Genomic DNA, 26,886 nt, shown 5'->3' on the forward strand with positions numbered 1-26,886 from the left:
GGATCCTGGCTCAATGAGGATGTTGTAGATTCAGCTCTCCCACCTTATAGTGGGTCCAAGGCTTAGTATTTGATCCTAGGGCAATGGTGGCTTTTGTGGTAGCTTTCAGCTGGAGTTTCTCTTTTATTTTTGTTTATTTGTTTTGTTTTTTTTCTTTGGATGTTTCTCTTATGCCTTTCAAGCTCAGCAGTGCATTAAAAAAAGTGTGTTTTATCTTGGAGGACTCTTTACAATATCTTGCCTGCTATACTACAGAAAGGCTGGAGTAAGCTTTTTGAAAATGGGTATTCAGAAATTTTCATACTTACATAGTTTTATTACCCTAAATTGTGTCATTTCTGAAATTCTCATATCTGTACACTCTAAAATATGGACAGTTTTCAAACCTGTTTATAAATCTTGCAGATCAAAATCTTAGATTTTGGAAGCCATTTGTTACAATTATTTTTATTTTATTTTATTATTTTTTTTGCGGTACGCGGGTCTCTCACTGTTGTGGCCTCTCCCGTTGCGGAGCACAGGCTCTGGACGCGCAGGCTCAGTGGCCATGGCTCACGGGCCCAGCCGCTCCGCAGCATGTGGGATCTTCCCACACCGGGGCACGAACCCGTGTCCCCTGCATCAGCAGGCGGACTCTCAACCACTGCGCCACCAGGGAAGCCCTGTTACAATTATTAAAATAGTTACTTTTCAAGAACAGCTAATTGTCTTCAGGAAGCTGTCTCCTAACATGACTTCTATAAAAATTTTTCTCATAATTGGTGGGTAGATTGAAATATGGACAAATGTAACCAGAGATGCACTGCTTTTATTTGTATGAGGTACTTTTTTTTATCCATGACAGTCATTGAGATCAAGTACTGACATAAATTTAACTTGTAACCAGTCCTTCAAATCTCTGTATTACCAGTTGTTAACCCAGGATTAAAAAAGTCAAGAAACATATTTGTATTGCATAATATTAGTAATGTTTTATTAATTACTATAAAGTTTGCTCTACTATAGATTTAGTATATGTCCAAGAACTTTCACCTTTTTTATGTTATGTTTTTTAATGTACATAATCTGTTTGTAAAGTAATACATATATAATTTATAAATCAGTATTTCTAAAGTGGTCCATACTTAAAGGTTTTAAAGATTGGGCACTTGATCTAATGTCTGAAGATTCTATATGATAGAGATTAACATTGTTCTAAAATTCCTCTGTGTGTAAATTTTATCTTCCTAACTCAATTGGAAGAGCTCTGAGGTCAGCAGTTACTTCCAAATTACTTATGTATATCTTATGTTACCTACCATAGTATTTGGCACATTTTTTGACACTCAGCATTTTAGTAAATCAAGGTTATTTTTTCTCAAATATAGTGAGTCTGCAGACCAGCTGGGGAGATCATTTCAAATTCACATTCCCTAAGCCCTTCTCCCTCTCACTCCATGTACTTACTCAGTTTCTCTAGGGTAGGGCCCAGGTAGTTCTGATGCTGCTATCCATTGACTAGGCTGTGTAAAACACTGCTGTGATGATGATGATGATTACATTGTAATAAGTCTCATCTTTTGATTAAAATGAGAAAAGAACCATGTTTGATGGTTATTAAAGAAAGTGGGATAGGAGAAATGGCGAATCAGTCCTTTCGGTGGGTGATGACAGCAGTAGAAAATAATGGAATTGTCTTGCTTGGAGATTATAAGGTACGTGTGTAGCGTTTGTGTGAGATGGAAGAAGGGGATAATGAGGAATTTCGTGTTCCTTCCTTCCACCTCCCAGCTTTACGTGGTGAACTCTATTTGAGGGGGAGGTGCCAACAAAATAAAGGGTGCCTTTGATTGTAGGCTGAATCTCTCTTCTGAGAAAGTATTATTTAATATTTTTTTGACCACTGTATCAGTTTAGTTCAGGTTGTAAACAAGTCAGAAGCTGAGAAACAGTCCAAAGTCTTAATGAACTACCTGTGAGGGATATAGTAACAGGTTTGCTTTGAATCTTTAAAGCATGACTACCTTTCCTTTGGGGATCAACAGTGCTGCTTTCACAATTTCAAAAGACGGTTTGCTTTTATTTCCTTTTCTATTTGTTTCATCTCAACTGGAGAGGATAGGGATACAAAGACCAATGAAACCTGTTCCCTGTTCTGGAAGGACTCAGAGCCTGCAGAGGGAGATAGACATAGAGACAAACAAGTGCAGTAGAAAGTTACAGCTCCTTGTCATCTGAGTGATCAGAACACGGAATAAAGAAGGAAGGGGGAAGCAGGAGGGAGTGCTCAAGCAAAGTTTATAGCCTTTGAACTAAGGCTTGAAGGATAAGTGGTCCTTTGCCAAGCGGCTCTGTGAAAAATGGAGTTGGTGGGAGGAAGATGCTAGCGTTATGCAGAGGCCCTGTGTGTAAGGCGGCTCAGAGGCAGACGGCAGCCTGGAGGGGCAGCGTTGCATGAGAGGACCAGGCAGGAGAGGAGGCAGGGCCCTGCATGGGCGCCTCAGCAAGAAGTGGCCCTGGGGGCAGTGGTGGCCCTTGGGTGATTTAGGCAAAGGGTCAGCATGATTAGCTTGTGTTCTGGGTGTGCTGGCATGTTCTAGAGACATTCCGGGTTTTAAATCCCATGGCCTGCTTTCTCATGGCCCCCGAAAGAGCTTTTAATATGGTGCTTATAAAAACTTTATTTGGCATATTGGGAGAAGGGTTTGGTAAAAGGGAGATGCTAGTTCTGGTGACAGAGGCTGTGTCCTTGATCACACTTCACTCGGGCTACTCTGAGCCTTCTTTTCAACTAGGCTTTGACCTCGGCCTTCCTGTCTGTCCTGTCCTTGCAGCCTGCGCAGTCCCATCTCAGCAAAGAATTCTGCTGGTCGGTTTAGCGAGAATCCTTGCTGTCTGACCACCCTGCATATCTAATCAAGCTCCTCAGCCCCAACCTTTGATGTGTAAGCTCTTGACCTGCTTCCAGCAGGAATCCTGTTTGGCCAGTTTAGCGAGAATCCCCCTACCTTGATGTTTCCTCAGTAATTTTCCTTCCACTGACTCCCTCCCTGTGCTCCTTGGCTGTAAAATCCCCAGATGTCTTCGCTGTATTCAGGGTTGATCTCTGTCCCGTATTGTAACATCCCTGCGCAAGAATCTTGAATAAACTCTTTCTACTGTTTTAACAAGTATTAGAATAATGATTTCTTTGACACCAGTTAAGAAAAGATTCACGTTTCATGACGAAATCCCATACACATTTCACTGTGGTAGTACGTATTGAGAATAAGGTTAGAGAAGCCCATAGTAACCTTAAAAAAATTAGGAGGCCAGAAAGTAGAGCCTCTCCAGACTTAGGGCAGAAGAGTAGGGTGATACATGGGACTTAGGACAAGGATTTAGCAGATGCTGGGACTGGTAACGCATTATCCTTTCATTGCATCCTGTCTTTGTGAATTTTATCCGTGGTGAATACAGTTGACCTGAGGGGGAAGATTATTTAGCTGCTAATGAGTCACTAGCTAGTTATCTTGGGTAAGTCATTTACCTCTTCTTCTGGCACTTATTGGTACACCTCATTTTGGTACTTTCCTTTTCACTGTAGAAATTATTTGTTGACTGAATAGCGCTACTGAATTATGCCACTGGTCCTTCTGGCCACTCTAGATTCTTTCCGCTTACTGCTTGGATACTAAAAACTAGAGGGGAATAAATTCGGTATTAGTGGCCGCTTGTTTAAACCTGAGGATTGATTTTCTAGTAAGTTCTTAACTACTAGTGGCCAAAAACCATGCTAAGGAGGAACGCCTTGAATAGAAAAGGTTGGTACCAGCTTGGTTGAATACTTGTATTCAACCTTTTTCTTCTACCTTCCCTTCCTCTCCAGGAAAGGGGAAAACCAGGGGAGGGAAGAGTATGTCAAATAGGGGACTCTGCTCTCTGTTCGGCAAGTATTGAGTATCACGCAGTTGATTCTGCTCTGTGTGCTCTTTGTGACAGTCCTTTCACACTGTACTGTCATTTTTTTAAGCCTGTCTCACACACAATGCTGCAAACTCCTTGAGACTGAGAACCCTGTTACTGATTCCCCTATCAGTCAAGTAGTGGTGCTGGTATAGTTGGCTTTCAGAATTGCTTGCTGTGTCCTATTAAACAGCAAGAATATGTCAGTAAAATACATCCCTCTCTAAAAGTCCTTTGGTACAGTCCTGTACACACAGTAGCTACTTGATGGGTGTTCAGTAAATATGTGCAATTGAGTCACTCATTCTCTGGAAAATGTTGAAGTACTTTAAGAATCTGAAGTGGTGCTATGTAGATATGGTATTTGCCTTTTAAATTCTGGTCATTTTTAAAATGAACTTCTGAGATGTTTTGCAGAGAGGTTTCCCCCTACCCCTCGTATTCATGTTCATGAGTTAGAGTCATCAGTTAAAATTTTACTTTACTTTACAAAATTTATTCAGGAAGTGTGTTAACATTTAAGTTGATACGATTATTAGCTTATATTCAGGAATAATTACTGGATTTTGTTAGATTTACTAAATATATCTAAACTGGATGTAGTCTTTAGTCAAAGATTAAAGCTTTGGGACTTCCTTAGTGGCGCAGTGGTTTAGAATCCGCCTGCCAATGCAGGGGTCACGGGTTCAAGCCCTGGTCCGGGAAGATCCCACATGCCGCAGAGCAACTAAGCCCGTGCGCCACAACTACTGAGCCTGCGCTCTAGAGACTGTGAGCCACAACTACTGAGCCCACGTGCCACAACTACTGAAACCTGGGCACCTAGAGCCCGGGCTCCGCAATAAGAGAAGCCACCACAACGGGAAGCCCGCGCACTGCAACAAAGAGCAGCCCCCGCTCGCCTCAGCTAGAGAAAGCTCGCACACAGTGATAGGGACCCAACACAGCCAAAAAAAAAAAAAAAAAAAAGACTAAAGCTTTGACTACTAGAGTGTTAAGTTAATGATTTAAAGAACAAATATCCATTGTAATTTCTGGCATGAGTTTGCTGTAAGGTTTTTGCACTTGTGGGAGTGAAAGAACTAGGAAGTTTCTAAAACAATATAATACCGTATTTTTAGATATAATTTAGGCAGATGTTTTCTTGTATCCCCTGGGGACTCAGTTGTGTTAGCCTGTAATGTCTTATGGCAAGCTGTAGTGAAAGACCTCCCAGAGGAATGTTTTGGGGTAGAGGGGAGTATCTTAGGGAGGAGTGCATCTAGAAATAAAACACAGGTTCAGCCACTCCCTGTTCACCTCCTGAAGAGGGGTAGTCACCCTTTGTATACCCCAGTTCAGATATAGAAGCGACATCACTCCTTGGTTAAGGGTACATGCTCTAAAGTCAGACCGTGTGAGTTCAAATCCAAGCTCTGCCATTTACTAGCTCTGTGACCTTGGGAAGCCACTTAATTTCTTTATGTTTCAGGTTCTTTATCTATAAAATGGAATAACAATAGTGCCTATCTTATAGGGTTGTTGTGAGGTTTAAATGACTGAACACGTATAATGCCCTTAGAACAGTGCCTGGCACCTAGTGGAAGCTATGTAACTGTTAGCTGCCATTATCATTATTATTATTATTATTACACTTAGATAAAGGAAGTGAATATGCCAGAGTTTTAAGTGCTTACCTTAGGGCTACTGAATTACACATGATTTTAATTGTTAAGAATTTCTGTATTTTAAGTCATGGATTTATTCCTTTTTATACCCAAAAATGATTGTGTTAAATTTTAATACAAAAGTTATATTAAATTTACAGTGTGAAGTCTAACTTTCTGGCGTACTGAAATGCTTCTTTTAAGTGTAAGAAAGCCAAGTGGGAATCCGAATTGTCCGCAGGTGGCTAGGTAAACAAGGAATCAAAACAGGGCACAGAGGAGGATAGGTGTGTGGTGACATCAGTGTTCTCAATTGGCAGTGGACATACCTATGGTATGTGTAATGCTTAAGAGCATAAATTTTGTAGACAAGACATCCCTGAGGTTGGTTTATTCCCAGTTTAGTCATTTATAAAGTATATAATTCCTTATCTGTAAAATGAGTAAAATACATACCTGGTTGGATGGATTGTCAGTTTTAAGTTATTAGATACACATTACATGCTTGGCAATAGTTAGTTGTTCAGTAATGGTACCAAAGAAACAAAACCAAGGTGAAAAGAAGATTCACAGTTGCTCATCAGGATATATTTTTTCTTCTACTCCACAGTGTTGAAGATACACAACTAAACTCATGTTCCTTGGGCTTCTTTTTTTCCTATGCTTACCATTTTCTTCACGTCAATACTTTCATTCTTCAGACTGAGTACAAATATACTTGCATTGATTACTGCTTTAAACATGCTAATGGAATCTCTCTCTTGAGACTGCATTGATTTTACTGGAACCAAATTCAAAGGCAGGTTTTAAGTCAGGCGTTTACAAGTTGAGGGTAATTTTGATAGTGCCATCGTGTACGCTGGAATAGAATGTCCTTCTCTTGACTTTTTGGAATCATGAGGCTTATATTTTTGCCCCTTAGAAATGATAGATAATGGTTTGATGAGCAAGGTTTTGGGGAGTTCCGAAAAGTTCTTCTAATTCTGTATTTGTCTTCCTTCTATTTTAAGGAAATACATTTCTCTTCATCTTTCTAAAAATAATGCTTGATAGGTATTTTTCTCTTCAGAGGAATTAATTTCACCTTAGTGAAGTTTACGTAATAGTGACTTAAATTAGAAATACAGTTCCATGTTCAACTGCCTTTTAAAAGTAAGAACATTGCAAGTTTACATATATTATTACATCTGAGTTCAGCCAGGGAAGCAGAATCCTATCAGTGATATAGATTAAGGCTTTTGCTATGGGATTAAAGTTACACAGTTGTGGGAACTGGTCAAGCATTCTCTATATGGTCGCTGCGCTGGAGTCTGGTATTAAGAGGCTGAAATCTGCAGGGCCATCCAGTTAGGAAGGAAAGATGAATGTGAAGTGGGAGAGAGCAAGACACATTGGAATCTCTGAGGACAAACTGGAACTCAACGTCTATCTCTCACTGCTTTCCAGCCTCTAAGGTGGGTGACGTGCAGGGTAAGCTGATGCCCTTCATCGTAGAGGTACGCAGTCACCTGGACCAGGATTCAGAGCAGCTGAAGTAGGTGATCCCGTGGGAGCTGAAGGAGCTGTGAAAGCCTGGCTGCTGCTCCGTGCCCACAAGACATGCCAACAGATCATCTGTGTCAGGCGTGAGCTGCAGCTGTGTCTGGCCCTGCCCTGCCCTTCAAAGCAAATAAATGTGCCAATACTAACCCCAGACCATAGAGGGAAGGGAATTCTGGGAAATATAGTTCCAGCTTAGACAAGTTAACATACCAGAAGCCGCCACAGCCTGTCCCATGTCACCTTGGCCGTCTCTTTTAAGTATGGGATGTGGCCACACTAATCTTAACCATACTTCCAATGAAAGATAACAGCAAATTATGCTTTTGCCTAATATGATGCACCTGTCCTAGGCAGACCAAAAACATGCTAATCCCCTCCTTAAAAGAAGATAGATATGAAGTCCCTTTATCCCTCTCTGGGTGATGTTCACTTCTGAGTCACACTCTCCTTTTATACCCTGTAACTTCAGTATTAACATAAGAAACTAGCTAATGTTAACACTTTAATATTGGGAGATAGGGAAATGGGGAAGGGGAATAAAAAGGAAGAAATAATTGGTGGATACATATGCAGATATATTTATAGCAATATAAGGAAGAAATATAAGTATTACAGTCCTTGTTTCTGCAACTAGTCGTGTGGTGATAGACGGTATTTATAATTACCTTCTTCTACTACTCATTCCATATTCCCTTTGCCCTCAATAAACACTTCAGTTGATTATAATTCCTTGCATGGTGAGGTAACCCAGGCTTTCATTCCTGAAGAGTCTGGGTCATCAGAAGTCTCGACTGTATTGGGTTATTGTAGTTTTCCATGGAGTTATCTCAGGACATGGGAGTAATAAGAAGTGCCCCAGAGGATCTTCTGCATTTAGATATACTCCTCTTTAAGCCGTTAGGTAATAGCCACGCAGTTTCCCCTTGAAAGTCAGGGTCAGTCACCCTAGCTAGTATAATAACCCCCTTCTCCGCCTATTGATTCACTGCCATGAAGCAGTATCAACTTGCAACTTAATGGATCATTGCTACGACTTCTGGTGGAAGCATTCCTCCCTTAGGAGGACTTCCATGGTAGCAGAACCCAAAGTTGCAGAGACTGGAAAGAAAAAAATTCACAGGTGGATCACTAAGGATAACAGTGAAAGGAGCTCCTCCCATTTCTATCTCTTGATTCCTGGACCTCTGATTCCTGGCTATGGAGGAAATAACACCATATATTAGTCACTGATCCAGAGTACATATTGCATCCTGGAAGATGCACTAGCTCTGCAAAGTGTTGTCACCCATCTGGCATCATAACAGAATCTTTAAAAAGGCCATTCCACTGGTTTATCAAGCCAGCTCCTTCAGGATATTGGGGAACATAATAAGACCAGTGAATTTTTCAAGCATGAGCCCATTGCCATGCTTCATTTGCTATAAAATCAGTTCCTTGCTTGGAAGCAATGCTGTATGGAATAACATGATGGCGAAAAATATATTCTGTAAGCCTACCCATGGAGGTTTTGGCAAAAGCATTATGGACAGGGAAGGCAAATTCCTATCTACAGCAAATATTTATTCCAGTGAGAGCAAAGCACTGCCTCTTCTATGATGAAACTAGTCTCATATAATCAACCTGCTACCAGGCTAACCTCACCCCCTCCTGGGAATTGCAGTGTCACTTTGGGACCTCAGTATTATTCTATTCAATAGGCCGATTAGCCTTGGTGAATGGTAGTCCCTGTTGCTAGGAAGATGGGTGGCTAGAGAAAGAGGCTGACTGATATCTATTGCATGAGTCATCCTTGATGAACTTTCACATGGGACAACTATCTCCACATGCTGTGCTCGTTCAGGGAGATCTATTAGCATACTTCTTCCTTGTCATTAATTTTCAAATCATGTTCCTTCCAAGTCCTTGATCATTCAGCCAAGCCAGTAGCACAAGTCTGTGAATCTCTGTTGATCCATAATTCATACTCTCTCTTTCTAGGCAAAATAAACAGCCAGGTGCACTGCTTAAAGTTCCACCCATGGGAGATTTTCTTTTTGCTATTCTTCCTTCAGTGCCACCGCAGAGTGGGGCTGTAGTGCTACAACTGTCCACTTATGGGTGGTACCAGCATATTGTGCAGAAACGAGTGTAAACTAGGTTTGAATTTTTTTCTTCCTCTAAGTGCCCCATGAGGCCAAAGGTGTGGATTTAGAATAAATATATAGAATAAGCAGTGTACCTGGAGTATTATGGGCCAGGGGCACCTCAGTCCCTTGGATGTGCAACTTGTGCCTTCAAGACCTGCTCAAGCCTTTTCTAATACACAGCACTTCCATCTGGTAGTGGAATGTTGCTGTGCATGCCCCAGTTTTTGGCTTGATGAGTCAGACGACACCCAGGTCATAATGGGAAGCTCATGTTGAATGATCAACTAAGTTCAGTCTCTCCTGGGGCCCAATGTCAAGCCAAAAGCTGTTTCCTCAAAAGAGAATAGTTATCTGCAGAGGGTGGCATAGTTTTTGCTTCAAAATCTTGAAAGTCTGCACTGCGATTCACATATAGGGGCCTGTCCAAAGCTTGATACTTGATTTCTCTCTGCCACAGATGCTTCAAGCACCAGTGAGTCTTCTGAATCCCAGTGGCAGAGCAGCTTGATGACAGCCTTAGAGCTCTTGCAGAGTCCTGTTTTTCTGGTCCCAGTACAAAACTGGCAAGCTTTTGGATTACCTGTAATGAAAATGAAGTATATATGTTGCCTTCAAATTCCGTATCCATGGTGTCCCTTTCTTAAACGTTGGGGGAACCAGATGCAGCAATTTGTTCTTTACCCAGGAAGATATCTCAACACGTCCCAGACCATTAAACTCTTAGAAGTTTCACTGAGGAGCCAGGCCCCTGGATTTTTGTGGGATTTATTTTCTCTGACACACATATACCTTACCAAAGTATCAGAGTAGTTAATTCCTGCTTACCAGATCCAATCAGCCTAAGATCATCAATATAACAGACTAGTGTCATGTCCTATGGAAAGAAAGATGATACGGTCCCTGTGGAGTAGATCAGTGGTTCTCAATTGTGGGCAGTTGGCAGAGGACATTTGGCAATGTCTGGAGACATTTTTGATTATCACAAGTGTGTGTGTGTGTGTGTGTGTGTGTGTGTGTGTGTGCGCGCGCGCGCGCGCGCTATTGTCATCTAGTGAGTAGAGGCCCAGGGATGCTTTTAAACAGTCCCCTACAACAAAGAATGATCTGCTCCCAAACGTCTGTAGTGCCCAGATTGTGTAACTGTGGACTAGATTATGAGATAAGGCTGGAGGTTTGAAATATCCCCGAAGTAGCATAGTGAGTGGAGCAGTAAATTGCTTCAGATGTTCTTTCTAAGAAGTATAGAGAAAAAAGCATTCACCAGCTGAGTAGCTGCACACCTGGTACCAGAGGGTATGTTGATTTGATCCAGCATGGAAACCACATGTAGAATAGCAGTTGTAATTGGAATTACCAACTGGTTAAGTTTTGATAACTTACTGTCATTTTCCAAGATTTATCTGTTTTTTGCATGGACCAAATAACTGAGTTGAAATGGAGATGGAGTGGGAATGGATGTATGGGGGGGGGATTACCATCCCTGTATCTCTGTGCTGTCATTAATCTCTGCAGTCCCTCCAGGAGGCAGTGTTGCTTTTGGTTTACTATTTTGGTAAGACCACATAATTCTAATGGTTTCCTGCCCTTCCCCAGTCTAATGCCCTTATATTAATTCACAGGCCTGGGAGCCAGCGTGTAGGTTCTGGTAGGTGCTGAGTTTGTATATTCCAAGTGTATATCCCAGAACTGGGGAGGGAACCACAGGACAGATTTGGGGTTATCTGGTTCCACAGTGAAATGAGTCCAGTTCTAAAGTTCATTGATCATCTGATTTCCTTAAGCTCCTGCTGTGACTGGTGGAACACAGTGGAGTTTTGGGTTTTGAGGAGTTACTGTTAGTTTGGAGACAGTTTGGATTTTTTTGCCTCACATCACCAGTGCATAGTCATCCTAGTAAATTAACATTACAGCTCCACTTGGGGGAAAGCTAGGAGGAAGATTTACAGTATACATTTTGGGGTAAGTAGTGTTGTTTTTCTTCTGGACGTATCCTTCCCTTCATTCAGGGGGCTCTGGGTCTTGAAAGTACTCAAGTCTGGGAATTGTTTGAAAGCTGTAACTATATTTTGATTCAAGTCAAAGTGTGAGCTGCAAAAGCACCTGACCTAGACCCAGAACATAACATTTCTGCCTTCCAAATCTTGCACATGTTCCTTATGGCCCATAGTAACTCAGAACTATAGAGTGAAGGGAATTTGGGGGAGACATGGCAGCTTAGTTAAATTGATGGTACAGTTGGTGGCACTGTTATGTTGGGTACAGGGAAGTTGTTATTACTCGTATTGACCATGGGTAATTTAACTTTTCAGGCTGATCTGTGTTGCTTATATATAGTCATATCAATTGCTGCCTCAGTTTAATTACCCATTTGGAATAGCTGAGATCAGGGCCACTGTGTGTGGCTGTGTGTAAGTCCAGGGGTACTTTTGAAATGGACTAAAATGTGAAAGTTGTGCCCTGGAGTTGTGCAACACAGCAGCCTGGCTGCTGTGTGACTCTGTGTGTGACCAACATATAATAAGGATATTCCTGGCTTCTGATGGTTTAAGCTCTTTTTGATCAGAATGTTAGCTGGTGATGGCTTTTGATAGGTTGTGGCTTTTGATAACTACCTTTGCAAGGAAGTGAGAGTGTACAATTTGTTTAGCAGACACATGAGATGTTTTTCTCTATAAATTTTGGACAGTATTCAGAATGATAGCTTTGGCAAATGAAATGCTTCTGAAAAAGTTCCCCCCCTCCTAAAACATGGCTGAAAATCTAGATATTTTAGTACATGTATACTTAGAACAATTGGGTATATATATTCCCAATATATATTCCAAAAGTATTCCACTTTGTGGTGTGTTTTAGCTCTCCTTAGTAAGTAAGCATCTAATGATCATGTGAAAACCAAGCATTTAAGTTACAGTTAAGTAAAAGGATGATGGTTAGTTGTTTAAATTAAGGTAACATTTACATATAGAGAAATGCACAGATATTTTGGCTACAGTTTAGTGAGTTTTGATAAAAGTGTATACCAACCCAATCAAGATAAAGAACATTTCCATTATCCCAGAAATTTCACTTCAGCCTTTTTCTAATGAGCACACTCCCCTCTTTATTTCTATTAGTATAGATTAGGTTTGCCTGTTCCAGAACTTCATATAGTGGATCAAGCAGTGCATTTTCCTTATTTCTTTTCACTTGTCTGTGAGGTTCATCCATGTTGTGTATATATCAACAAGTAATTCATTTTTATTGCAGAATAGTATTCTTGTGTATTAATATACCAAAATTTGTTCATCCTTTCACCCGTTGATGAACATTTGGGTTGTTTCCAGTTTAGGGCTCTTAAGAACAAAGCTGTTACAATCATTCTTGTACACGTCCTTTTTTAACTTATATTTTTATTTCTTTTGGGGAGATACATAGGAGTGGAATTGCTGGGTTGTAGCAAAGGCATATTTTTAACTTTTTAGGAAACTGACAAGATATTTTCCAAAGTGGTTGTACCATTTTACACTCCTCCCAGCAATGTGTGAGAGTTCTCACTGTTTTTCACCAACATTTGGTGTTGTCAGTCTTTTTTATTTTAGGCATTCTGGTGGGTATTTAGTGGAATCTCCTTGTAATTTTCAATTTATATTTCATTACTGACTAATGATGATATGTGCTTTTTTAGTGTCCTTGTTGGCCATTTGTGTATATTCTTTTGTGATATGTATGTACAAGTCTTTTGCCTATTTTAAAAATCGGGTCAGTTGTCTTTTTGTTCTTGATTTGTAGGAGTTTTTAAAAATACATTTTCTGGATAGAAGTTCTTTGTCAGAAAATATGTCTAAAATTAAAGGAAGGGTCACTGTTGGAGATAAAAGGCTTGGGAGTCATGTGGTAGCTAATATTGAAAGTCACATGATAGTAAATTCACCTAGGGAAAATGTGTAGTTAGAAAAATAGAGGGGAGTACCAATACCATGGTGGAAGGAATTGAGATGGTTCCCTCCTTCTTGCTACAAAAACGTAGATTGGCTTAACTATAAGTTTTAAGGTATATTTGCTACACAGCTGAGCTCTAAAGCAGGCAGGAATGAAGAGAAATCAAAGCCAGAAAGGTAGGCACAAGCTGACAGCATGACAGTGCTCAGGTCTTCTGGATGCAGTGTAAGCATTGTGAAATGTGATTCCTGGGACTTCCCTGGTGATCCAGTGGTTAAGACTTTGCTTTCCAATGCAGGGGGTGCAGGTTCGATCCCTGGTCGGGGAGCTAAGATCCCACATGGCTCATGGCCAAAAAAAACAAAACAGAAAACAGAAGCAATATTGTAACAAATTCAATAAAGATGTTAAAAATGGTCCACATCAAAAAAATCTTAAAAAAAAAATGTGATTCCAGCACCCTCATATGGATAGGAGCAAGGAACAGAAGCATACTACTAAAGAAAATCATCAAACCACAAGGGAAGAAACAAAAATAATAAATGAATAGATAAAATACTATAAAACAACTGGAAAACAAGTTAAAAAGTTGCAGTAAGCACATACTTATTATTAATTACTTTAAATGTCATTGGACTAAGTGCTACAAACAAAAGACATAGGGTGGCTGATTGGATGAAAAAACAGTAACCTTCAGTATGCTGCCTACAAGAGACCCACTTCAGGCCAAAGACGCACACAGGCTGACAGTGAGGGGATGGAAAAAGTTACTTCATGGAAACAAATGACAAGAAAGCAGGGGTAGCAATGCTCATATCAGACAAAATAGACTTTAAAACAAAAGCTATAACAAAAGACAAAGAAGGACATTATACAATGATAAAGGAATCAATACAGGAAGAGGATATTACACCTACTAACATATATGCATCCAGTACAGAAGCACCTAAATATATAAAGCAAATACTAACAGACATAAAGGGAGAAACTGACAATAATACAATAATAGGGATTTTAACACTCCACTTACATCAAGGGACAGCTCATCCAGGCAGAAAATCAGTAAGGAAACAGTGATCTTAAATGACACAATGAGCCAGTTGGACTTAATAGATATCTACAGCATATAACATCCCCAAACAGCAGAATACAGATTCTTTTCAGGTGCACATGGATGCTCTCTGGCGTAGATCATATGCTAGGCCACAAAACAAATCGCAATAAATGTAAGAGGATAGAAATTAGATCAGGCATTTTTTTCTGACTGCAATGGTATGAAACCAGGAATCAGTTACAGAAAGAAAAACGGGAAAAGCACAAACATGTGGAGACTGAACAACATGCTACTAAAAAATCAGTTGGTCAGTGAAGAAATCAAGGAGGAAATCAGAAAATACCTTGAGACAAATGAAAATGGCAACACAGTCCTCCAAAATCTGTGGAATGCAGCAAAAGCAGTTCTAAGAGGGAAGTTTATAGTGATACAGGTCTTCCCCAATAAACAAGAAAAAAACTCAGAGAACCTAACCTACTACCTAAAGGAATTAGAAAAAGAAGAATAAACAAAGCCCAAAGTCAGCAGAAGGGAGGCAATAATAAAGATCAGAGAGGAAATAAATAAGGTGGAAATCAAAAAACAATAGGAAAGATCAATGAAACTAAGAGTTGGTTTTTTGAAAAGATAAACAAAATTGATAAACCTTTAGCTAGGCTTATCAAGCGTAAAAGAGAGAGGACCCAAGTAAACATAATAAGAAATGAAAGAGGAGAAATAGCAACTGATATCACAGAGATACAAAAAGAAAATACTATGAGCAGTTATATGCCAACAAATTGGACAACCTAGAAGAAATGGACACATTTCTAGGAACATACAGCCTGCCAATATTGAATCAAGAAGAAACAGACAATTTGAAGAGACTGATCACTAGTAGTGAAATTGAATTTGTAATTTAAAAAATTCCCAGCACAGGGATTTACCTGGTGGCACAGTGGTTAAGAATCCACCTGCCAATGCAGGGGACATGGGTTTGATCCCTGGTCTGGGAAGATCCCACATGCCTCTGAGCAACAAGCCCCTGCCCCACAACTACTGAGCCTGCGCTCTAGAGCCCACGAGCCACAACTACTGAGCCTGTGTGCCACAACTACTGAAGCCCGCACTCCTAGATCCCATGCTCCACAGCAAGAGAAGCCACCACAATGAGAAGCCCATGCACTGCAATGAAGAGTAGCCCCTGCTCGCTGCAACTAGGGAGAGCCTGCGCATAGCAACAAAGACCCAATGCAGCCAAAAAAACCCGAAAAAAAACCAAAAAAAAAACCTCCCAGTACACACAAAAGTCCATGACTGGTTGGCTTCACTGGGGAATTCTACCAAACATGTAAGGAAGAATTAATACCAGTCCTTCTCAAACTATTCCCAAAAAATTGAAGAGGAGGGAAGAGTAACAAATTCATTTTATGGGGCCACCATTACATGACACCGAAACCAAAGACACTACAAAAAAAGAAAATAACAGGCCAATATCTTTGATGAATATGGATATAAAAATCTTCAACATAGTATTAATAAACCAAATTCAACAATATATAAAAAAGGATCATACACCGTGGTCAAGCTCAATTTATTCCAGGGTTGTAAGGATGGTTCAGCATTTGCACATCATCAGTGTGATATACCATTAACAAAAGGAAAGATAAAAACCATGTGATCCTCTCAGTAGATGCAGAAAAAGCATTTGGCAAAATTTAACATCTATTCATGATAAAAACTCTCATCAAAGTGGGTCTAGAGGGGGACTTCCATGGCAGTCCAGTGGTTAAGACCCTGCCTTCCAATGCAGGGGGTGTGGGTTCGATCCCTGGTTAGGGAGCTAAGATCTCACATGCCTCACAGCCAAAAAGCCAAAACATAAAACAGAAGCAATATTGTAACAAATTCAATAAAGGCTTTAAAAATGGTCCACATCAAAAAAACTTAAATAAAAATTAAAAAAAGCCAAAGTGGGTCTAGAGGGAACATATCTCAATATGATAGAGGCCATTTAGGACAAACACACAGCCAACATCATACTGAACAGTGAAAAGCTGAAAGCCTTTCCTCTAAATTTGGAACAAGACAAGGATGCTCACTCTTGCCATTCTATTTAAATAGTATTGGAAAGTCCTAGCTATAGCAGTCAGACAAGAAAAACAAATAAAAGCCATCCAAGTTGTAAGGGAAGAAGTAAAACTCAATATTTGCAGATTACATGATACTATAAATAGAAAACCTTAAAGTATCCACCCCAAAACTATTAGAACTAATAAATGAATTCAGTAAGGTTGCAGGATACAACAGCTGCTTTTCTATACACTAATAATGAACTATCAGAAAGAGAAAGTAAAAAACCTGTCTAAAATCACATCAAAAAGAATAAAATACCTAGCGATAAACTTAACCAAGGAGGTGAAAGACCTATACACTGGAAAGTATAAAACATTAATGAAGGTAATTGAAGATGATACAAAGAAATGGAAAGATATCCCATGCTTTTGGTTTAGAAGAATTAATATTGTTAAAATGGACATACTACCCAAAGCAGTCTACAGATTTAATGCAGTCCCTGTCAAAATAACCATGATATTTTTCACAGAACTATAACAGATAATCCTAAATTTCATGTGGAACCACAAAAGACCTTGAATTGCTAAAGCAATCTGGAGAAAAAAGAACAGTTGGAGATACCACCCTCCTAGACTTCAAACTACACTATAAAGCTACAGTAATCAAAACAGCATGGTACTTGCACAAAACCAGACACAGAGATCAATGGAACAGAATAGAGTCCCCAGAAATAAACCCACACATGTATGGGTTTATTAATTATGACAGTTAATCTGTGACAAAGGAGGCAAGAATGTATAATGGAGAAAATGGAGTCTGTTCAATAAGTGGTGCTGGGAAAACCAGACAGCTACATGTGAAAGAATGAGATCAGAATGTTGCCTCCCACCCTGTATAAAAATAAACTCAAAATGGATTAAAGACCTAAGTGTAAGACCGGAAACCATAAAACTCCTAGAAGACAACATAGGCACAACACTCTTTGACATAAATTGTAGCAATATTTTTTTTGGATCTGTCTCCTAAGGCAAAAGAAGGAAACAAAAATAAATGGGGCCTAATTAAACTTAAAAGCTTTTGCACAGCAAAGGAAACCATAGACAAAAATGACATCCTATTGAATGGGAGAAAATATTTGCACTTGATATGATTGACAGGGGCTTAATATCCAAAATGTATAAACAGTTCATACAACTGAATATCAAAAAAACAAACAACGCAATTAAAAAATGGGCAGAAGACCTGAACAGACATTTTTCCAAAGAAGAATACAGATGGCTAACAGGCACATGAAAAGATGCTCAACATTGCTAATTATTAGACAAACGCAAATAAAAACAATGAGTTATCACCTTACCTCACACCTGTCAGAGTGGCTATCATCAAAAAGCCAACAAATAATAAATGTTGGAGAGGATGTGGAGGAAAGGGAACACTTGTACACTGTTGGTGGGAATGTAAATTGGTGCAGCCACTATGGAGAACAGTATTTTAGTATGGAGAGCTACAATATGACCCAGTAATTCCATTCCTGTATATATATCTGGAAAAAGTGAAAACACTAATTCAAAAATATACATGCACCCCAGTGTTCATAGCAGCACTATTTACAGTAGCCAAGATATGGAAGTAACCTGAGTGTCCATCAAGAGATAAATGGATAAAGAAGATGTGGCACATATAATAATGGAATATTACTCAGTCTTAAAAAAGGAAATTCTGCTATTTGCAGCAACATGGATGGACTAGAGAATATTATGGTTAGTGAAGTAAGTCAGACAGAGAAAGACAAATACTGTGTGTTGTCACATATATGAAATCTAAAAAATGATACAAACACACGTATATAGGAAAACAGAAACAGACTCACAGATAAAGAAAACAAACTAGTGGTTACTGGAGGGGAGAGGGAAGGAAGAAGGGGCCAATTAGGGGTATGGGATTATGAGACACAAACTACCATGTATAAAATAGATAAGCAACAAGGATATATTGTACAGTGCACGGATTTTATAGCTATTAGCTAGTAATAACTTTTAATGGAGTATAATCTGTAAAAAATACTGAATCAGTATGCTGTACGCCTGAAACTATTAAAATATTGTAAATCAGCTGTACCTCTATTTAAAAAAGCAGCAGATTATACCAAGCTGAAGATAGACTTGATGGACTAGAATATAGATCTGAGGAAATGATTTAGAATGAATCATAAAGAAATAGACATTGAGAATATTAAAGAGTGATTAGGAAATATGGAGCATAGAATGAAAAAGTACACTGTACCTTTAGTAGACATTCCAGAAGGAGATAATAGCAGAAATCTTTGAGAGGCTATATTTGAAAAGATGATGGTTGAGAGTTATCCAGAATTGAGGAGATACATGTCTTTAGATTGGTACACACTGAATACCTAGCAGAATAGAGAAATCCGTACCTAGTGGAATTGCTAAGTCAAAATAGAAAAAAAAAATCTGAATAGCAGTCCAAGAGAAAACATTTCCCAGGTAACAATAATTGGATGAACAGTAAAGGTCTCATTAGCGATAATTAATATACTAAAATTGGGATAATACTTTTATATAATGTGAGAGAGAATAACTATAAACCTCAAATTCTCTTCTTAATTAAACAATCCTTTAAGAGTAAGGACGAAAAGGTATCTTCAGACAAAGACTGAGATTTTTACACCTACACATCCTGACTTCTTGAACTACCAAAAATGTTGTTCAGGAAGAAGAAAATAGAATCTAGAAAAAAGGAATTGAATGCAAGAAATTATAATAAGCAAAGAGTTTCAGGTTGATAAATATAAACATGGATTGTAACACTAACAAAAAGAGTAATTGCTTATTTTTAGGATGTTGGGGAAAAATGAACAAAAATGCTAGATAAGAATAACACGAACAATGCAGGGGAAAAATTGCAGTGAAAACTTCTGAGGCCTTGGTTTACTGGGGAGAGGATGTAAAATGGATTATTTAAAAGTTTAAGGCATATTGTACATTTTAAATTTTAACTAAAAGAAATAGAATGTATACCAGCTTGTAGTGAGAAGGAAAATTAAACTAAATCCAGTAGAAGGAAAAAAAGGAAAAAAAAATTTGGTATCATAATCACAGAATAAATATAAGGGGATTAAACTCCCCAGTTTAAAGAAAGGGTTTCTTAGCTTGTATAAAACCCTAACTCCAACAATTTAAAAGTGACTAAAGCTTAATGTGAATGAAATGTTGCAAGAGCTAATTAAAAACTTGGCATATTAACATTAATATCAGACGAACAAGATAAAGGGCATTATTAGAGGTAAAGTAGATCTTTACCCTAAGTAATCAAAGGTGCTATTCACACGGATATATTACTACATTACTCTAATACACCTTAATATTATATATATTAATATTATATTAATAATTATATCCTATAATTTTACCGTATTACTGAGTCTAAGTATACACAACATAGCCCCCAAATACATAAAACAAAAATTTGTCATTTTAAAGAAATTGACAAATAGTTTTTTGTTTTTAAATCTAAAGATGAAACAAACAAATAAAATGAGTAAGAATAAGCAGAATTTGAACAAGCAAAATGTTTTATTCAGTGGATGTGTGTAGAATGTATACTCAAAACAGAATATACTCTTTTTGAACAGATATAGAATAGTTCAGCTAAAGTATAATTAAGATGAAAATTTGTTACTCTGAATACACATATTGGAAAACAAGGGACTAAGAGTTAATGAGAAAAAAACGAAGTAAGTTCAGGTCAGTTTTGCAACTTAAACTTAGCAGGTTGAACATAAGGAAAGTAGAAGGAAGGAAATAATGAAAATTAGAGCAGACAGTGAGGAAATAGAAAAACAAAAACGAGAGACATCAGTAACACCAAAAAATCTTTGAAAAGATGAATAAAATATGTTTAGGATAGGGCTGTGGTACATGAGAAGAGGAGCAAAGGGCACTGAAGTAACTGTTAGTAGGTTAGGCGGAAAATCTGGAGAGTGTTGTGTTGCAGAAGCCAAGGGAATAAAGAAAGAGTGGGCAACCATGTCAAATGTAGTTGGGTTTTTCGACATAGAGGTTTTTCGACTGGTGACCTTGAGAAGACTAGTCCCAGTGGAATGGTGGAGACAAATCTGGTTGGAGTGTGTTGAAGCAAAGATTGAGAAGTGACAACAGTAATTTACGACCACAGAAGTTTCTTTTGATACTTTTTAGGTGTAGGGGAGCAGAGTTGGAAGGGGAAATATGGTTATGGGACAATTTTCTCTTTTAAAATTAGATACAAGGGTATGTTTATATGGTATTGGATGAAGTTCATTTGAGAGGGAGTAATTGATGACTCAGGTGAGGAAGAGTAAGTACAGGAACAAAACCTTTGAAAAGGTGAACTGAATGGGATCCACAGCATGGGAGGTGATTTGGGTTTTTGATAACATCAAGGACATTTCATAAAGGTTGTTGATAGGCTGAAGTTTTGACGTGGGTAAAATATTTGAGTGGCTCTGTAATTGTTTCCGTATTATTAATGAACTATAAAGCAAAACATCATTTGGCAAGTGGGGATATAAGAGGAGGGAGGAGAAAGCATGAAATGGAAGTTTTAAAGGGTAAAGTGAGCGTTTGCAAAGTATAATATAAAGGATTGTCGGATGGTGTTGAGCCCTCATTTGGGATTTGTGGCCAAAAATGTAAGTGAATCAGGTAGCCCACTTGTAATGTGTCTCTAACGATGTTGAGTTGCTGCGGAGTTGAAGCATAATTGAGTTTCACAGTAATGAGGGTTTGCCAAGCAAATGTGAAAGAGGAACTGGAAAGCAGAGGAGTTAAGGAATTTTGTAAAGGAGCAGTTATAGAAAAGGGTCATGGCATATCGCCTGGATAAGGAGATACATGAAGACCTGACAGGGATGAATGGTGTGAATGGGGAAGGGTCAGTGGATTAGAGGTTTTGAGGTTGAAGAAAGCTTTGAATATTCCAGTGCAAGATTATTTGAATATTCTGGGAACAAGAGCTAATTACATCAAATCAGTGCTTCAGGTGCTCTCAACATCTCTATGACAAGACTTACTTAGGATACATGAAAAGTAAAAAAGTTACAAAGTCAAGAGTATAGTTTGATTATAGTGTTTATATCAGTGCATGATAAGATTTAAGCATTTTCTGGGAAGGTCCATACCATTCCATTCTCAAACACATACACGATGAGGAAAATTGTGTACATACTGTCTGAGTTATAATTTAGATCTGCTCAAATAGTATAGACAACGGTTATAGACAGATGGTTAAAGAAAATTGGGCTTGGGTGAATGAAGAGACAGTGTGTTAATGAATAAAAGATCCAGGGCTTCCCTGGTGGCACAGTGGTTGAGAGTCCACCTGCCGGTGCAGGGGACACGGGTTCGTGCCCCGGTCTGGGAAGATCCCACGTGCCGTGGAGTGGCTGGGCCCGTGAGCCATGGCCGCTGAGCCTGCGCATCCGGAGCCTGTGCTCCACAATAGGAGAGGCCACAACAGTGAGAGGCCCGTGTACCACAAAAAAAAAAAAAAAAAAAAAAAAAAAAAAAAAGATCCAGTATTCTGCATTTGGAGTTTGGCCAGGCTGCTGTTGTGTTCTGCTTACTTCTAGATGTTCTAGATTTCAGAATTTCACTGATAAAATTTTTTTTAAAACAAACAAACAAAAATAAGAACGTTTTTGTTTGTCAAGTAAGCGGGGGGAAAAACTCACCATGAGTTATCAACATAATTACTTTACAAAAAAGGGTAGCTTAATATCAAATGAGTAGAAGGACATCACCTCAGAATAAAGAATGGTCCTTTTAAGAGAGAGCATTTGGCAATCTTATACTACCAATGTATATACATTAACATACACACACCAATATATTGTCCTTAGTGTGCCGAGGACCTGTGTAAACGTCCATCTACTGGGGAATATTTCAGAAACACCTACCTTGCTCATTTGAGAACCTACCTAGGCAGTAGCCTAATTTGTCTCATTATTGTTATCCAAAAAACGGTAGCTAAGGTAGAATTTTAGCCATAATGAGTTAAGGAATTTGAAGTTCCACATTGAACCTTGTGAGGATTTCCATGAAATGGTCAGGACCTTTACAAACTCCCATCTCCCCCAATCCAATTACATTCTGCACAGATCCTTATTCCTGCTCATACTGCATTTAAGTAGGTAACTTGGCCAGAGCCAGGCACAAAACTAAGACACAAATGTCTTGGCTGACTGGGACTGTCTTTCATTGCTGTATCTACAGAATGTGGATCATAGTATGTTGCTCAATAAATGTCTGCAGTGAACTTCAGTGAAGTAGTCTATCCCAATGGCAGCTCCTAATAGTGGAAGGAAAAAATCCTTTCAAGCCGTAAATTAATGTAATTCTTGAGTTTGGTGAGTAGTAAATAAAACCTGTAAGGACAATGAGAAAAATTTTTTAAAGATATAACACAAAAGCCTGAATTATTTACCTGGATAGTAACGGCTAACATTTATTGAATGCTTACGAAGTACCTCTCCCTGTATTGTGTGTTCTTCATCCATTTACTCAACAAATATGTATCCAGTTCCTACTTGTGCGTAATGAGCACTGCTTCTAGGCGCCAGGGATATAGAAGTAAATAAGACAGACAAGATTTTTACTCTTAAGAGAGAGGTCATATGAAAGCAAGTAACTTGTAAAGTAACAGTTTTAGTTAGTAGTAAGTGATATGAAGATAATAAAGAAGAGTTAAAGAATGGAGAGAAACTGGCGGGAGGTGGTTAGGGAAGGCCCGCAGTGTAGGTGGGAGACAGTTGAACATAGCTCTTTGAAGTAGGTCCTATTATCACTGTATTTCCCAGGTTAGGTAACTTGCCCAAGGTCACACAGCTGTTAAGTCTCAGTGCCAGGATTCAAGTCAGGCAGCCCGACTCCAGACCCATTTCTTTTAATCGCTGCGCTAGGGTCTGTGGGAGTGAATAATCAAATCATGTTTTCAGTGGAAGTGTTTTTATTTGAACCCAGCCATTTTTTGCTTTAAAAACGGATAATCCTGTTTATCCAGACTGAATGCTCTCCTCCTTCATGTGCTGTTTTCCTTTTGGTCATTTCACTCTTAATCAGCACTTCTGTTTGAGGATAGCAGTAGAAAAGAGAAGGGTTGCCAAGTTAAAATGGATTACATGCTTATTCATTAAAAACATTAGTTTGTTGAGGGACAAGGTAGAAACTATTGCATTAAATGGCTTTTAAATAGTCTGTGGATTTAATTTCTCTCTGTTCTCTGTGATTTTCACTTAATACAAATACTTGGGAGTTTTTTGTTTTTAGGATTTTTTGGTTTGTAATTTCTTTTTGTGGCTTAGAGTTGAAACTATATTTAACTGAAGGCTGTGTATAACCTAATGAGGATTAGAGACTGCATCGAGGGAGTCCATCATTGTATGGGTCTTATATTTTTGGATGTCCGCTCATTCATTTCACACGAGAGCCTGTTGTAGGCCAGGTATCTTGTACAAGGTGTTTTGCTCAGTGAGAGACAAACAAATCAGCACCTTTTCTGCCCCCTGGAGATGTACAGTTATTTAATTATAGTGACAGTTGCTAGAAAGGTGAAAGACCAGATGTATATGCAAATTATTTCCTATATATATTATCCAGATAGGTTCCAGGTGGTACAAGATGGGCAAAAGATTTACTGAGTTACAACTCAGGTGGCCGGAAAATAACTGTTTAGTGTTGGAAAACAGCTCTAGCGGACAGAAAAATAACATGCTATGTATACCTATTAATAATTACCATATCATATCAAAACTATATTAGTTTTTCCCACTAACTTTTAATACTTAGGGCCATTTCTTGTTATGTTCGTTCAGCAATTGTAGGTTCTCAATTAATGTTTGTTAAACTAAACAATGTGATGTTGAGGTATACGGGTTTCATCTTATTCCTGAAGTAATTGAAGTAATACTATTTTTTCATATTTAAGACAGTTTATTCAGATACCAAAGGGGGAATCCTCCAAAATAATTTCCTCTTTATTCTCATTCTGTTTTTTACTAGATTACCTTTCCTCCTTTTTTCTCTGTTTTTTTTTTTTTTTTTTTTGAGGGAGAGACATTCTGCTTATATTATAGTTTAGGCCAGTACAAAGCTACCCATTTTATGCAAAAGGATATAAAATTCCAAGTGTGGAACATTCTGCTTTTATATCTCGACAAGGCATTGTTTGCAACAGTTTTTGCATTAAGAATGGAATAGTAGATGTGAAAAATGACTAGATTTTAAGGGGGAAATTAGATTACTATATTTTAATCACATTCGTGAGATATTTTTCCATTCCTTTCTAACTGAGCATTTAAGCTGTGAAACAGATGATTGGTTTTCTTAGCAGTGACCATCACTGAGAGCCTGTGGTTAGCTAACAGCCAGTTTCAGATGGTGCCACAGTAGTGAGGTTGTTCTGATGGCACTGTCGGGAGAGCACTGCTTTGACACTTGCTTTGGTAAACTGGTCCACACTCTCAGTTTGTTGACATTGTCCTCGGGGTTTCGGAGGTGTAGAAGGAGATGCTGAAAGATCAAAGTGTGCTTTTACTTGCATTATTCTGTGAGGGTTGGCTACATGGTGAGCCCTTGGTCTTGGGTCTACTGCAGAGTGGGGCATTTGGAGCAACAAAGTTTACTGGGGGTGGGTGGAGGCAAAGACCTCCCCAGATCAAAAGCTCTCGCCCTGGACTCTGCTGGAGGAAACTGCCCAAGTCATGGTGGCCAGTGAGCGATACAAATGGGATTTCTCCTTGTCCATGTCCTTCAGAGCTCTCATCAGATCTTTGGTCTCTTCCTCTGTCCATCTTGATTTTAGCTGTTGGCAAGTCTGGGCAACCATAGACCTCTGCCAGCAGCTGAGCCTGCCCTGCAAATGAATGAGAGTTGATAAGGACGCATGTTCTCTGTAAGCGCTCACCTCGGAAAAGGGTTCCAGAAGGACTGCTTTTGCTATTTTCAGACCCTGTTAATTTGGGGATAGGAGGAGGGTTTGGGGAGGTGAATTAGTATTCTCGCGAAGAGCATAGGCTTCAGAGTGAGCCAGACCTGGCCTCGACTCCTAGAATTGCCATTTCTTAGGTACGTGGCCACTGCCAATTTGTTTTACTTGCCAAGTTTCTGGTTTCTCATCTGTAAAGCAGGTAATGTTTTCAGCTTCTCACGTATACCCTGAGGATTAAATAAAATCATGTCTAAATAAAGCAGTCACCACAGAGGACATCGTCAGTACGTATTGAATAAATGATGGCTGCTGTTATCGTTGGTAGACTGGTAGTAACGTTATTCCTGTTTTCAGGGATTACAAGTAGGTGCCAGTGTATTCTGGTCCTAGTAGAGTTAGGATAAAATGAGGGAGGAGCAGCCAGATGAGAGAAGCACCATTTGAGAGGTAAATATAACCTGTTTATTCTTGATTGATCTGTTAGTGGGTCATACTGAGCACACCATTTCATCATAGCTCTAATCACTAGAATTTTCTAGTTTGGATCTCCATCTGTAGACCAGACTAGTCGCACTTGAAACTATTATTGATAAGGCACATTGCTGAGAGCAAACCATTGCTAGGGATTTTTTATTTTATTTTGAAAACTAAGGTAATGTGAGTGGTGTAAATACACTGTGCTTGCCATGCTCAGTAAATGTGGCTTTTAGTTTGATGTAGACCCACTTGTTTATTCTTGCCTTTGTTGCCTTTGCTTTTGATGTCAGATCATAAAATTGAAGATAAAAAAATGAAAACATCATCATGTAGGAGGTATGCAGTTAACATCTGGTGAATAAATTCGGGCAGACTTTACCTTACTTGTCACTGATAGAAACTAACTACTCAGTAGTCTTTTAACTTTATTTAAATATTTTTGATGACAGGTGATGTATTCAAATAGGTGAAAATTTTTAAAGTTTGAAAGAGTATACCTTTTGCTAATCTAGTCTCTAGTTATCATAAGTTTTTTCCAGAGATATTTTATGCATTTATAAGCAAATATAGATCTCCTCCCACCAAGGTTTACACAAGTGGCAGCCCTGTGATACTCACTCTTTCCCTTGATTTTTTTTAAGAGTATATCTTGGAGATTATTCCATATCACTAAATAAAGATTTTCTTTAAAACAATTGCTTAGTACTCTACTATATGGATATATTTAACCAAGTTTCCCACTGATGGCTATTAAGTTGTTTCTGACCTTTTGTTATTATAAATGTTATGTGGCAGCGAGTACATTTGTCTTATAAATGTCACTTCGCATTTCTGACTTACGGGAGTTTATTTGTAGGCTAAGTTCTTAGAGCAGAGTAGGGATACTGGCTCAGAGAGTAAGTACTTAAGAAGCCTCTGACAGGGCATAATAAATATTTGTGTTTTACCTGAGAAGGAAGAGAGGATAGTTAGGATAGGCTCTGGTTGTATGCTAGGCCTTTTAATATTAACGGCTTCTTTATGCCTCTTCAGGAAACTGAATAGATATCTGAAAGCTAGAATTGCTAATCTGGTGTTTCCTCCTACTGTAAAACAACTCTTATAAGGACTATATTTTTGATATCAGAAATATTGAAAGATATTTGTTCCATTTTGGTAT

At 38.7% G+C, this 26,886-nt stretch overlaps 1 protein-coding gene across 1 annotated transcript in view; it reads left to right on the forward strand.

The window, feature by feature from the left end:
- The window catches only part of MARK1 (microtubule affinity regulating kinase 1), a gene marked incomplete at its 5' end in the record, with an annotated part of 141,203 nt that overhangs the window by 19,987 nt on the left and 94,330 nt on the right, over positions 1-26,886 (forward strand). The window lies entirely within an intron of this gene.

This window comes from Grampus griseus (assembly GCF_964374135.1).
Source record: "Grampus griseus genome assembly, chromosome: 1".
Taxonomy (NCBI): domain Eukaryota; kingdom Metazoa; phylum Chordata; class Mammalia; order Artiodactyla; family Delphinidae; genus Grampus; species Grampus griseus.